The following is a 15,159-nucleotide window of genomic DNA, read 5'->3' as shown; positions in this document are numbered from 1 at the left end:
TTATGGATGCGGAATTTCTGGCACATGACTTGTTCTTGTAAAACTCAAAAAATGGTGGTATCCTTATCATTCTAATTGCTCCTGTGGCTGGATTTTGCTGGATGGCCAAAACAGCGAACAAGTTAATGATAGAGTTGCACAAGCTAATGCAACAAGGGATACTGCAAGTTAACACCTCAAAATGTCTACTTTTTTTACAAAATGAAAATGTTGATCAATTTCTTATATTTCGTGCACAGAATCTATTTTGATCAGAAATTGGTTTTGTGGTATTTCCAAAATTAGTTACTAAAAGTGATGCATGGGATCTTTGAATTAGAGTTTGTTATCTTGTAAATTTTCTGTAAATTAAACTGAATTGAAAATTAGCTTGGTGAATGCAGAAATGGCAAACTATGTCTAATATTTCTGCAATCTGCTTGAATTTCCACCACCTTCCACTTAGTAGATTTGGAAATGCCAGATGCTTATCAGGATTCCCAGACTAGATTCTGATTTATTTTTACAGATTGCCTAAATCCTCAATGAGGTAAGGGGTATAACAGTTTAAGACCATTGCTGGACATCTACTGGCGTATTCCTTTGAGACTTCTGTATATCTTCTAGGTTACTAGATTTTTCAGGTTGAAAGATGATAATACTTTCACCTAATATCCACTAAAATTGGTTCCACCTTTACAAGACATTGGTTTCTGAGATATCTCCAAAGGAAAATCCTGTATCGTCAACAAATTAATGCTGGCAAATAACTATTTAATAAGTGCAACGACTGGTCAAAAATGGAAGTTGCACTGTTAGTAATTTGCTTCCCATCTATATCCAGGTTTTTGAAGAATACATTCAGTATTACTGAACTGAATTATATCAACCTTTACCATATACTGATTATTTAACAGCAGTTAACTAGTACATGAAAAGCAGCAAAAGCTATGATGTGGATTTTCTTTCAAAGAAGGGGTAAGTGTCAAAATGAGATTACTTTTAAATTTAATTAAATTTAAGAAATTGGAAGAGTTCCTCAGCAAAGGTTCAAAGTTTATCCCATTGGCTAGTGAAAAATTGTATAATTTCTGAACTTCCTAATTATGAATTTCTAGCATGTTTTCTTGAAATTGGTTTTTTAGAAGTGTGTAGCTAAACATTAGTAAGGCTTTTATATACTGTCCCCAAATATACAGGCACTGTTATTTTTGCAATTGTCAGTGTAGTGTTAAAAGAATCATTACTCAGCACGTTTTTTTTATTTTTCAACTAGCCAGTCTCTATATATATCCATAGTAAAGTTTTCCAGTCAAAACAGTTCAAATTGTAAATTGAGAAGGGTGAAAGGTACAGTTGGTCAGATATGTTGTATATCACATCCTGCTTGGCACAGTTTGCAGTGGGAAGATCTGGGAATACAGTAAGCAAGTATAAAAGAGGGTAAATCCCACTATCTGTTAATGAATGGTTATGGTATTTAAGTGCAAGGACACAGCACAGACAACCTTGCCTTTACGTAAGCTTTTGAAATTTCACTTAGCCGCACTCCTAATTAGGGTAACATTAGGAGATTTGTAAAGTAACTATTTGATGGTAACAATTGTACTCCATCACTGGTTGATTAGGAAGACCAAAGTTCTATCATCAGGCAGAACACATCTTTTAGAAATACAATAAATTCATTTATTCATTCATGTTTCAGTTCAAAATCATGGATACCTACCCAATGCAGAAAAAGGAAAAGTTGCACATCTACTTTAAAGGTGTAACAGTTGCTGACTTTGCGTGGATCTCTGTTAAAGTTAAATATTGAATTTAATAATTGTCTTGCAAATTTTGACATGTTTACAAATGCATTTTAATGTGAGTTGAGATTTAATTTGGATTGAATCTGAATGAAATGTGCCTTGTAAATTTGGTTTGAGAAGAGAAAGAAATTATTTATTAGAATGTAATATTTCAAGGCTTGAACAGCTTTATAAATCTGATCCAGTATTTGTGTGATGTGATCCTGACCTGTTTCAGCATGTTTCTATAGTCTCTTTCAATGGTGGAATGGGAGTGGTCCAATTTCACTTGAAAGAAAATGACCAGCTGTCATGTGGCAAATAATGAGGCAGATGCTTAAGCTGTGAGGATCCCCAAAGCCTTGGTTGTGGCCAGTGATACTTTAGTCTGAAAGGTGCATAAATGCAAATGCTTTTGATATGTTTTACATTAGCAATAAAACAACTGAAAATTTTAGACCTCTGACACTGGCTCTCGCTGTTCTGTGTGTTTGCATTATGTTTTTATTGAGATTGTTCCTAAACCACTCTAGTACATCTTTTCCAATAAAATTTATATTCATATTCACCAATAAATCAAGGGAAAAATGTTAAAATTAGAATTTTGTGTTTTGTATTATTGTAATCCCCGTCTGTTATTAACCACACTCAACTTCAGGACTACAAAGAAAACTTTCCTAAAATTATACCTGGTAGTAAATAGAATAAAGTTTTCTTATTTAAATCTAGCCTTTCATTACAAATAAAGGATACAAAGATGAGTATAACAAAATTTATGGAGCTTTATTTGAAATGCCTTCAGTAAGGATAATGTACGTGATCAGTTGAAAGACTGAAAGCAATAGATCTTTTGGGCCAGATGATATGTTCTAAAGCAATCAGCTAATACTGGTGAGGCACTGTAGAACTGGAATCTGCTTGCACCATGAAGAAAAAGGGGACTAATTGAACCAGGAATGTTCATAGCCACTGGATTAACATTCATCATGGAGGCCATTTGAGAAGCTGATATAAGAACTGACATAAATTTCAGAGAAAATCATCCTTGACTGGTCATTTTGCAAAAATTACTAAAACAAAATAGAATTTTTTGTGATGTTCAAGTCCCTGGTGACAGCTGACATGAATATTCTTCCTTTTTCAAACAATTATTTAACCAGGCTTTAAAAGAATCTAGAGACTTCTAACTGTAAAGGCTTTTTTTAATATATACCTTTCCTTTAAGTTCTCTTTTTGTATTCACTATTATCATGGTAAGTACTGAATTCCTAGTCCACTTGTTGCCATCTAGTGGTTGAACTCATTCAACTGATAAAATGTGCATCAAATTTTTAAGGTCACTAAGCTTTCACTGGCAATGTTTTGTCAGATGATCAAGTATGTCTTATGCTGCATGTCTTCCAAAATTCCCTTCATCAAAGCTACATACGGTACTCGGGACAACTCATGAATTACTGATCCAAGAAAGTTGAATCGGGGAAGAAAAATGAAATTTTGCCATTCCTTCTGATAAATTCACACATTTTTATATCCTGTTAGCCTTTTTTAAAATTATTAGTTTTGTTGAATAGGAAGAGTCCTGCTAATGGTGCATAAATGTTACACAAACCTTAGCTTCGGAATTAAGCATAGCCTGGTCATGCATATGGTCAAGTATATACGTAGGAACAAAAACAGAAATTGCTAGAAAATCTCAGCAGGTCTGGCAGCATCTGTGAAGGGAAAAAACAGACTTAACGTTTCGGGTCCGGTGACCCTTCCTTAGAACTGTTCTTTACAGTTCCTTACAGACTCCTGCTAAGTCCACCCCAAACAATATCAGATTAGAGTTCAATGTAACATGAACTCGTTCAGAACCATTATCTTGTAAACTCCCTGCAAGCTTTTTTCTCCCAGAGTTAACCTTAACTATATATTTACCACTATCCCATCTCTTCCCCACCCCCTGCCCTGCACACCCCCACAAGTCTGTGACTTCAATTATAATCTAAATAGATCACATTTTCCCATAATGCACACTTATGAGGAATGGCAGCTGTTTTGCATGGACTTGATTCCAATCTGAGAGTAATTTATCTGCTGAAGGATCTTTATGCCTTGTATTTTGTTTGTGGAGGACATTGTTCCTTATAGACAGAGTCTGGAAGACCTTTAATCGCCTGAATTCTATTCTGCAGAGGAACTCTTCTTTAAGTCAGTAAGTGTCTCATAATATCTAGGGAATGTTTAATTTTACAATTGTCCATTACAGAAGGCAATTGCTCTGATACACCAAGTACTATCTTTCTTGCAGTATCCTGGATTTTTGGAGCCAATTCCTTTGTGATTTCAAACCGATTTTCACAGTTTTGCAGTATTAGGGAAGCTTAACCAGGTAACTTTGTCTTTTTGACTGTGTTCCTCAATGTGGACATTTGGTCTGGTTCCCATGGAGTTGTACAAACACAAATATGAATTAATTTGTTCAGTCTCTGATTTACTGTTTAATTTTTAAGCATTTCGGTGAGAAGTCTTCTCCAAGATGTCCAATGATGTGTCCTGCATGGTCCATTGATGACCTTGAATCTTTGGATAAGTATTATTTTCTTTTCCACGTGCTCACTAATTCTTATTATAAAGCCGTCTTAATTCTAACATTTCAATACTGCTTGCAACCTGCTGTTCTGTAGGCTTGTGTTCTCATCCATCAATGCTGTTTTAAATTCTCTTGCTGTCAATTTTGCTAGACTGTACGAGAGCAGCGTCGGAGCAACTTCCTTGCTTGCCAGTCTGTTTAAACTCTGTTGCAGTAGTGCAGTATTATAATTTTCAATAAGACTTTAAATTCTGTTGAGTGGTAGTTCTGTGTCTGTTTAAATCTCTTTCATTTCCGTATAGCCTCTTGGTATGGTTTACTGGGCACAGTACAAACAGTTCTCCCTGCACCTCTTACCAGTTACTTTGTGAAGAGTTGACTTTGGAGTGCTGAATTTGATGCAATGGTGCTTCCATGGCCTCTGATGACTCTGTCGGTTTTTTTGTGTTTCAGCTTCTGACTGTCATCTTAAAAGAGGTAATGTTCTTAAGGAGAGAAATTCACTTCAGAATTTCTTTCCTCCTTCAGGGTCAAATGAATTCTGTTTTCCTGCCACTGATCACCATACTGATTTGTTAGTTACCACCACCGTTGGCATATGGTATTCTGATTTATGTAGTTCATTGGTCATCAATCCTCCTATCTATTTGCCTAAGGGTAGAGGACAGACCACAGTCTAAACAGAAGGGGTATTTGTCCCGGGTAACAAAGTAGTTTATTATATGATAACAATAGTTTGCATGGATTGTTTATTCAAGTGTAAGATAGGGCTGACTCTAAGTAGTCTAAGACTAAACTCTGGGGAAAACCCACAAGTTCTTATTGCTTTTATACACTTTAGGACACGTACTGAACTTTATTCTGGTCAATTCACAATCGTAGATTGCACAGATGTCCAAGTATCAGTTTATTCATATCCACATAAGGCTAAGGCTACATCCTTCTTCCTACTACCCATTCTTGGGCCTGATCCTCATCCCTTATCCTGACTAGTGAACACCTGCTAATCTTCTGTTCTGCTTACATTTATTTTACCAAAAATACCTTGAACTGAAACTGTTTGGGGAGTGGGAGGGAGTTTGGTGGATCAGCTGAGGAGAAATTTAGAATCTTAAAAGGTCAAAGCAATAGAATTTAATGGTCTTGTGATAAACCTTAGGAAGTAGATCTGGGTATCTGAGGAGGATTTACTGGCCTTGCAAGTTTAACAAAAGTTAGACCTGGACTTCAGGGGTTATGAGTAGACATTATACAAATTAGGCCGGTTTTCTCCAGAATTTAGAAAGTTAAGGATGATCTGATCAAAGTCTTCAAGATACAGACGTAAGGTATCCAGATTTGCTGAGAACACACGGAGATAATAGGCTCTGTGAAAAGGCAACAGGATGGCAGATTTAGTATAAAGTGGAGAGGTGGAAGGTTATTCATTTTGGAAAGAGTAGATTTATTTCCCTAAAAGCATGTAACTTGTAACTGTTGTTGTTCAGAAAGAATTAGATGTGTTCATGAGAAAAACACAAAACCATAGCATGCAGGTACAAGAAGAAGTCCGGAACGCAAATTGCTTTTGGGCTTTATTGCAAGGTGATTAGAGAATATGAAAGTTTTTCACTAATTGTATAGAGCTTTGGTAAAATGATTGATACCTGCCATAATGTGTGCAACTTTAGTTTCCATAGTTAAAGAGTGGTGAACTTACAGTGGAGCTGCTACTGTAAATGCTCATTAGATTTTTCATAGAATCGCTAGTGTGGAAACAGGCCCTTCAACCCAACAAGTCCACACTGCCCCTCTGAGCGTCCCACCTAATCTACACATCTTTGGATTATGGGAGGAAACCCACGCAGCCACAATGTGCAAACTCCACACAGTTACCCAAAGGTGGAGTTGAACCCGGGTCCCTGGCGTATAAGGCAGCAGTGCTAATCACTGAGCCACTGTTCCTGGGTTGAGTGTGTTCGCTAAAGCTGAGTAAATTGAACTTCCGCTCCCTGTAGTTTAGAAAAGAGACACGATATTGGCAAAATATACAAGATTGTGCAGGATACTGGGTAGGGTGGACACCCTGACTGCAGAAACTAGAACACTCAGGACAGGGGGATAAATTCGCTAAAGGCTTGCAAATCTTTGGAAGTGTCCAGCTGTGAAGTTTATGGGTACGCTGTATTTAAACGTTAGTTAAGACATGCTTTTGGTCACTCCAAAAAAAATCCAAGATTATGCAGCCATGATCCTATTAGATGTCAAGCAGGCTACTGGGCTGTAACATCTGTTTTTAGGTTCTGTACAAGGTACTTAATTGATCAAGTTCTTGAGCCTGTCCCAACATCTTTGTCTGACTTGGGGTGAATTTTTAAAAATCTGATTGCGCCATGTGAAGGGGCATGGGACTTTTATTGTAAGATTGCCAGCATGTATCAAATACTCAGAGTCAAGCTTTAGGCAAGAAATGATGTGGTTAAGATAAGCTACTCATGGCCCAGACTGTTGTGGGAAAGCAATTTTGTGGCACGTTGTGAACCTAGCCACAAAGCTAATCTATACTTTTACAGAATACTCACTTCTGAAAATGATTTACATTGAGAAAGACAACTTGAATACCAAGCAAGGAAAATATTAAAGATTTTTTTTGGTGGGGGCCAACATTTAAAGGTTAAGGATTTGTCAGAATGTACTGCTGAAGGGCAGGCAAGTAAAGTTTAGGGGAATAGTATCAGAGGGCCACGTCAGAAAATGAGTTGTGGAGGAGGCATAGCATTTGAAAAGTCAGTTAGTATTCCAATAGGGATGGTAGCAATAAAAGGCTGAGGCTGGGAATGTTATATAAGTGGACGCAGCACTATAATTAATGTGAGATGGGAAGGTTAGAGGCCAAGGTCAAGAAGATTAAACATTTTTGGTTTTGCTGATCTAGGTCTCGGTATTGGCCAAACAGCAGCAAAGGACACTAATTGTCTTCCGTGCAATGAAAACAATTGGACAGTGGGAAGCTGGCCAACCAGCATAATGATCAACAAATTTTGTCTGAGCACATGTCAGGTTTCTGCAATCTTAACCTTGGTTTAAATATTAGCTCTATCCACAAAACATAACAAGTTGATACCAAATGGGACTCCTCAAATTGGCTAAGTTTACTTTGAAAGCTCAATTAGTCAAATATTTAAGAATTAACTAGTACACACCCAATGAGCCATGTACATCTCTTCCAGATTATCCACAAGTGGAGCAACAGACTCTTCATTTGAAAATATTTCAGATAAGCCCATCTTCATATTTATTAATGACATTTTTAATGCAATTAAAAATATTTCATTATGCTAGTCTAGGAAGGTTTTACATGATTATGAAAATGACTTAGTACAAACTTGATTCATTCACAAAGCTAGCAAAATTTGTGCCTAGATTAATGATTGAAACAAGGGAGGCAATTTTTGTTTAGAACCGGGAAATACTGGAGGCAGAATGAAGCATGATTCAGATTTTTAAAAATGACATATTAAAATAATAAAAATAGGAGTGCAGAAGTGTTTTATACAGTACTACAACTAAATAAAGCATTGCATTTAATCAGCTAAACAAGTAAAATGCATTACTAAGTTTTAGTTACATACCCTTCTGTGGCTTGGTTAGCCAGTTACTGATGTAAGCAAAAAAACTCAACTTTAGTGAGAAGTTGACATGGAGTTTGCTTTCTTTGCAAGAGACTGAGGTGATTTAACTGGACTTAAAGTTACAGAGAAAATAAACCAAATTGCTTCAGGTAAATTTGCCATAGTGAGCAATTTATTTATGTTAGTAGCATGGATTGTAAGTTAGAAATTCAAATATTCAGGCAACAAGGTCAGCCAACTGAAACACATTCCCTTCAGGGTAACAGAGCAAGCTGGAACAAGTTAAAGAAAGTCATTAAGGGCAGTGTTCAAGAAAGAAATAAATTTGTTGAAGTTTTAAGAGCTGCAATAAGATCTGTATGTGAGATTTATTCTTTTTAAATCCGAGGCAGGATTGACTTTAACTCGTTCTATACTCGTAAGAGTTTTGGACAAGGAACTACAACCAAACTTTTTTTTAAAAAATCATAACCAAGACTGAGAAAACCTGCACATAGTGAATTGAGGAAGTCATTAGGTAAAAGAGTAAAATCAACACTTGGGCTCTTGAAAAAAGGCAGTTACCCACATATTTATTTTGGACATTTAACACAAGTGTCTGACTTTTGATCCACAGGATTTATTACACCTCAGTTTCAGAATGTTTCTTGATTTATTCAATGCTTAGCAAACAGGCACTGAGATTCTTATAAATTGATATTTTTACAACCCTTTTATTGGCATTTCTCAGTGGACCCTGTAGATTTTCATTGTGTCAATTTACAATACATTTGCCCATAATGAGATAAAAATTTTACATAATTTACAAGACATCCATTTAAACAAGCTCTTCCTAAATAAGCTTTCAATACTCTAAAATGTACTACCTACAAGTGTACAGAATTGCAATACGTACAAAGCACTATATTAGGCCTGAATTACAATACTGTTTCCCTGTCCCATACCAGAGGATGAAGACTTCACAGTTAACAATTGTTCAGTTTGAACAAATGCTCAATTCTCCATTATCCTTAAAATACCACAAAAGGAACAGATGTACCCTTTTCAAGTCATATTCAAGGATGTGGCCAAACATACACCAAAACATGTTGGTTTATTCTATGCCAAGCGAAGAAAGACCATGGTTTTGGCATACTACGTAAAAATTGCAGATGATTCTGTATTGGGTCAACAGACATGTGATTATATTGTCCTTTAAAACAAGATCTCTGCTTTACATGTTCATGTAGCTGTTTAAAGAAAGTTTGAGCATTCATTAAGGAAATTTTAATAAGGAATTGCAAGTTTATCATTCTGAATGCCCCACTTCCCCTTTTTTTATGATTAACATTCCTTAAAGTGTTGTTTATAATTCCATAGCAATTTTAAAGAAACCACTCATCTCTTCAAGTGACTAAGCACCTTAAATAACTATGGTAGTTGTATTACTTGAAGTCAGCTTTGATATTAAAATGTGCATCATGCCATAACTGCAATCACGCTTTTGTTTAAATGTACAAAAAATGTGCAGACAAAATGCATTACACTGCAGTAGAAAACATAAGAAGGTTCAAGCTTCTGGAAGGGACATTCAGAGTTTGTGTCTGTGTAGTACAAAATCCATCAGTGAACAGCTTTGATGCAATCTGAAATCACTATGAATAGCTCAGTGCAGTAGTTAGTTACACCAGCATTGTTCATGAATACAGAAACAGTACTAATTTCCATGAAAACATTTCTAATTAATGAGCACTTTGGGGCTTGCATTTTGTCACTAAGTATAACTGTAGCAAGTATGTTATGTTCTTCATGAAAAGAAAACTGTTATGCTGAGTTAACAAAGTAATGGCAAGTTTTAAAAATTGACAAAAGCTTTAAAAGTAGGTCTCTGTCTACCCCTAGTTAGAAACTGCTGCGGCATGGAAGAACAAAATGATGAGTAAACCAAGTAAAAATACAAAGGCTACTAATTGGATATCAGACTTCCCAAGATCATCATTTTAAAAAGAACAGTAATGCAGCTTTTTTTTTTTAAAAAAAAGTCTATAAATATTTCCAAGGATCAAATCCAAATATTTTGATGTTTTTCTTAAAACACACCAAAAAAGAGTAAGTGCATTTTCTACATCAAACAGGCCTGGCATGCACAAACATATGGATAAGTACCTTTCTCATTTGAAATACATTCCTACCACTCAATAACACAGATAATTCTCCCACAGGGACAAGTGAGAACATTCAGTCAACAAAAATTTCCATTAGATTTGAAAGCTGGAGAATAATCCAAAGATATAGCAAGGTAATGTTCAGGCCATTCCTGTGGAAAGCAACGTCACCTTGAAGGTGGAACTTAAATCCTGCTCAAAACTGCACGATTAGTTACTCACCAATAATTCGCCATCCTGCTTGCTCCTCTCTGTACATGTTGATGTGTTTTCAAGTTAACACAAAATTTAAAAAAAACTCATTCCTCCTTCATACACATTTGGTTATTCAAGAGGGTTGAAGATTTCATCATGATGAAATTCCAGCTGTGTGTGCTTAGACACAAATGCTCACAATCCATTAAAGGTTTGCATGTCCAACTGAAATGCATTCTCATTGGAAACTTGCTTAATAAATGGCTTTGTGAAGGAGAAATCTTTCACAGCAATTGTGATTTTATGAAAACAAAGGGAAGAAGCTTCAAGACGAATATAAAAAGGACACAACAGAAATAATGTACAGACATTAACAGACCTGGTAGGGTCCATTTCCAGTTCTGTTCAGTCCGTAAGAAGATTTGTGCATTGAATTCTTGCATGTTTTATATAATCATTTACTGCATTAGTCAACTGAATTTCTACAGAAGCAGGCAATGAGATTGCATTGGTGAGCAACAAATCAAAATCTAGCATTTTAAATAGATTTATCTTTAATATCTTGATTTAAAAGACTATATTGGCATCAGAAGTACCTAAATTCAAGCCATATCCAAACATCATTGCTTAACCTTAGCTTTTAAATTTATTTTGTTTATAATGTTCATGTAACCTCATTTTAACAGCTAAGCCTTCTTAGGAATTTTCTAATCTCATGTGCAAATGACAGTGGAGTTCTAACTGACTCCATAGTTCATACAGTACTCAAGTACATCATGTTTGCACAGTATAAAATGCAAATTAGATAAAATTTGCACAAAGCTGTATTTTCCATTTTTCTTTAATTAGGGTTGACTCAGTCTGCAACTTAGTGTTACCAAAATATAAACAGTAGAACTGCACTTTAAAATGTACCATGCATCTTCAACACAAAACCAAGTATAATTTCCAAATTAAAATTAGAAAGTAGATTTTCTACAATGGTCAGCTTTCTCTGATCATTTGAACAGTTGGCATAGACGAGTTGGACTGAAGGGTCTGTTTCCGTGCTGTATTACTCAATAAATGTCTTTGAATTTTTATGACATCATAGAATTGGACAGAAACGTAATTGGGTAATTTAAACATTTCAAAGTTATTGAATTAAAGTATGCAAGAAACTTTGTTTCAAAACTGTGGCAAAGCTCAAATTATCAGGCCATTAACTTTTGACAAAAACAGCATACAGCTCAAATATGATCTGCATTTTGAATTCCAGTGTTCTAAGCAAGATGAACAGGCTTGTTTAACTCTTTAGGTGTATTTGCTTCATCAATATTGATTAACAAGTTTCACTTGAATTATTAAAATGGTTGATGTCAAAATATCACTGGGGCATGTAACAAACTGTGGAACTTAATTGAAATGCCTCTGCATGGGCTGTACATCACAAATAAATGAAAGGAACCATGTAACAGTTTCAGCATTCAAAGCACAGGTGAGTGAAAACTGATTGAAAGTCAACTGCATTAGATGGCAGTATAACATAAAAACACCTATAAATTAAAGTTTATTAAACAATTTTAAAATGCATTTGAAATTAGCACAGGGTATAACATACAGGCTGTTTTCACTGAAGACCAGAGTATGAAATCCAGATCAAGGATATGTAATATATATATAAAAAATCCTAATGACTACAGTCTCTTCCACCTGTACCTGAAAAATGCATCATTAGACCAACATGGGAGTCATTTACAGTAAGAATAAGATTGTGAAAGCTACTTAAATGATTTTCTGCATATTTTAAACTCCTGTCTCTATGTTTAAAAAAAAAAGGCTCACCTTAAAACTGAATTGAACACTGACCTGAGAAATTAGTTTCTGAAACTTCATTATCCTCTACAAACTTATTCATATGTATACAGGGAATGATCAATAGACATGGCAGTCTATGAGAAAAAAGTTATTAGGGAAATTACAAGTAAAACTGCTAAGCATAGAAGTGTCAAAATTCATCTCTCATAAATAATGTTCAAATCTTTTGCCAAGTCAACTTAAACATTCAGTTTTGCATACAAATGAATTATCAGCCAGGGTAAAGGATCAAAACAGGTGTAAAATAGTACTTTCTTTAGAGGACAGACCATTTTAATCTCAACAAAATGAATGACTATAAACTCCAATGAAAAGACAGAGGTATTTCTAGTCCACTTACCATGAATTTTCTTGGATATATTAACAAAAAGGTCTGATTTATGTTAAGCATGGCCATGACCTGCCCGAGTTGAACACGTGAAGGAATTTCAGTTACTCTGAGTCAACAGCATAAAACCCAATTCAGTTCTCTTAGCTACAGCACACTGCAGTTAGAAAGGAAACCTGAAATACCTTCCAGAGTGCTGCATATTGCAAATATCCAAGGCTAAGATGCAAAATCCAGGATCAGAATGGTGACAAGGTGCCTCTTGTATTATACCAGACCTAAATATGTTTAGCAATATGCTAATATCAGATGGTGATTGGGTGGGGAAACTTTATTCTTGTCAAAAAGAAAAACAAACAGTAAATACCACAGATCTCAATTGTAGGATTTCACCATTCAATATCACCACTTTCATTATGGAGCAGGACTGAATTTCGTGCATAGGCATGGTATGATCCAGTCTTCATAGAATAGTAAGACTTTATGTCAAGTAATCTGCCATAGAACAAGAAACAGCTGAAATATTAGCTAAAGTAAGATTCTGTGATGGTCTAACTGCCTGTTTACATAATTTAAAAAGTATTTAGATCAAATCAAGGTTTCCATTTCAAACACAGATTTCCGGAGTCCAAGAATGCTGTTCAGCTCCTAACTGAAGGCAGCATGTGCTTGATGTCAAAAAGCACTATAAAATTATCCTTTCAGAAAAGTCCTCCAAATGGGATTCCAAATAATATACAGACGGAACTCTCACTCAGTGTTGATGAAATTACATAAAGAGGTCCTGACTAAGACAGAAGCCCAAACCACCATTAAATGAATACGATATGATTGAAGAAAAGTCCTTTTTGGTGTTAACAACCCTCTGGATAGAATAAAAAGGATTGATCTTCACTTCAATCCATTGATCTGAATTTTATTAACTAATTGTGAAATGACTGTGCATTATTTGCTGTATTTTTCATTCTGTACACACCATGTACATTTTGCGACAAAGCTTCCCAAATGCTACACTGTTGTACTTTTTGTCCCAGTGATTTGCGGTCGTGCAAATTCCACAAAGTCATCAATAAGCACGGGCCATGCTCCTAAAAAACATCAAAGTTGCACAGGTAAACATTTTTTTAAAATTTTAATTCCAGACATTTTACTTTATTATTCAATGCTATTCAGGAGAGGAGTACAAAATTGAAAAACTGAACTTTAAGCAACCCTCAACAAAAAGCACTCCCAGATTAAGTACTGCAAAGGTTAAATGCAAATTAAAACTCTATATGTTGCACCTCAACTTTAGCCTTAAATAAGTAGCCCTCCACTCTTGCATAAATGTAATATTTATGATATTTTTGAGTGAGTGTTGATTTTGTAAGCAATTCAGGACAGTTCCAATGCTTCAGGTTGTTTGATTCATCCCGAGCAAGACTAAATTCAGGTTACCAAAACCAATTTCCTTAGATTGAAACGTAGTGTCGTGGTTAACCCATTCCAACTCAATCCAGATGCAATGAGCAGTATTCCCTTTTAATGTAACGCTCATTTTTAATGTGCCTACAGTAACTGATGCCATTTTAACAAATAAAATTATTGAACATCAAATTAATTTTCTGTGACCTACATTTTTCTGATATATTCACCAGTCTATGTGCCCCATTTAAACGGACTCACCTTGATCACTTTGAGTTCTATGACTTTAGTAATGTTTGGCAAAGTGCAGATTATGCCTAAAGTAACTCTCACTGCTAAATCCTTAAGCAAAAATCTCAGTGACTGATTCCAAAGTAATTAAAATAGTTTAACAGCTGAGTAATAATTGTGCAAGCCAAAGCAACTTCAAAATAATCTTTGGACAGTTACTTTAGATAACATACCTTCTTCATCATAATTGGACATGTCATCAGCAATCATACAGCTGAAGTCTAATAAAAGGTTCCAGGTGTCTTTAGGTATTGATCTTTTATGATGTTCCTAAAGGCAAATATGCAAATTCTCAAGAAATCAAAATTATAAATTGCAACTTGAATGTACGGAGGAAGAATGAAGCAAACGTTACTGCACAAAACCTGAAATCTGTTTCTGAAATTTCTCATTCACATCCTGTTAGTTTAACAACAGCTTGAAGTAAAATCTAAAAAGTCCAAGTAAGACCAAGGAGATCTGCTGTATTTACCCTCCATCCACTGAAAATGCATGACTACTTTCGCAGTAAAATTAAGTGAATATAATATCTTGGGCAGAACTTGCCAGGACTTCAGATGTTTTGAAAACAGGCTACGTTGCAATTTATCATAAATATTGACTTTTGGAAGTTAAAGAAATTCAATTAATATCAAAGATGAAATTTGCTTTTGAATCTACTTACTCACAGTCAATGTTCTCAGTATACACCTGATCTAAAGCACGACACAACAGGGGCCAGATTTTCTAAGGAGTGGTAATCAGAGACTGCCATTCCACAACTCCTTTCACATCAAATGAAAGAGCTTTCATTTTGACAGGAAGATTATACTCAGGATTCCTTCAGAAACACAGAGCCATACTTCCATTCTGACAGGTTCTTGAGTGTAAAACACTCGAGTGAGGGCAAATCATACTCTCACGGCAGTCAGATGTCTTATTCTGAAAATTACAGACAGCCACATTGACAGCTCCTGTGAAAGGTTAAGTATGTAAGTGTGAGGTT

General features: G+C 35.4%; 1 long non-coding RNA gene across 1 annotated transcript; it reads right to left on the bottom strand.

Moving 5' to 3' along the window:
- Positions 1 to 8,499: 8,499 nt before the first annotated feature.
- LOC125481580 lies at positions 8,500 to 14,832 on the bottom strand. Its single transcript, XR_007261393.1, has 2 exons — positions 14,348 to 14,832; positions 8,500 to 13,567 (listed from the first exon to the last, which is right to left on the bottom strand). It is a non-coding gene; the product is annotated as an uncharacterized LOC125481580 (long non-coding RNA).
- Positions 14,833 to 15,159: the final 327 nt, after the last annotated feature.

This window comes from Rhincodon typus, unplaced genomic scaffold (assembly GCF_021869965.1).
Source record: "Rhincodon typus isolate 14 unplaced genomic scaffold, sRhiTyp1.1 hic_rhity00002647, whole genome shotgun sequence".
Classification (NCBI taxonomy): domain Eukaryota; kingdom Metazoa; phylum Chordata; class Chondrichthyes; order Orectolobiformes; family Rhincodontidae; genus Rhincodon; species Rhincodon typus.
Note: the sequence above shows the minus strand (reverse complement) of the source record. Positions and strands in the feature narration are given on the sequence as shown.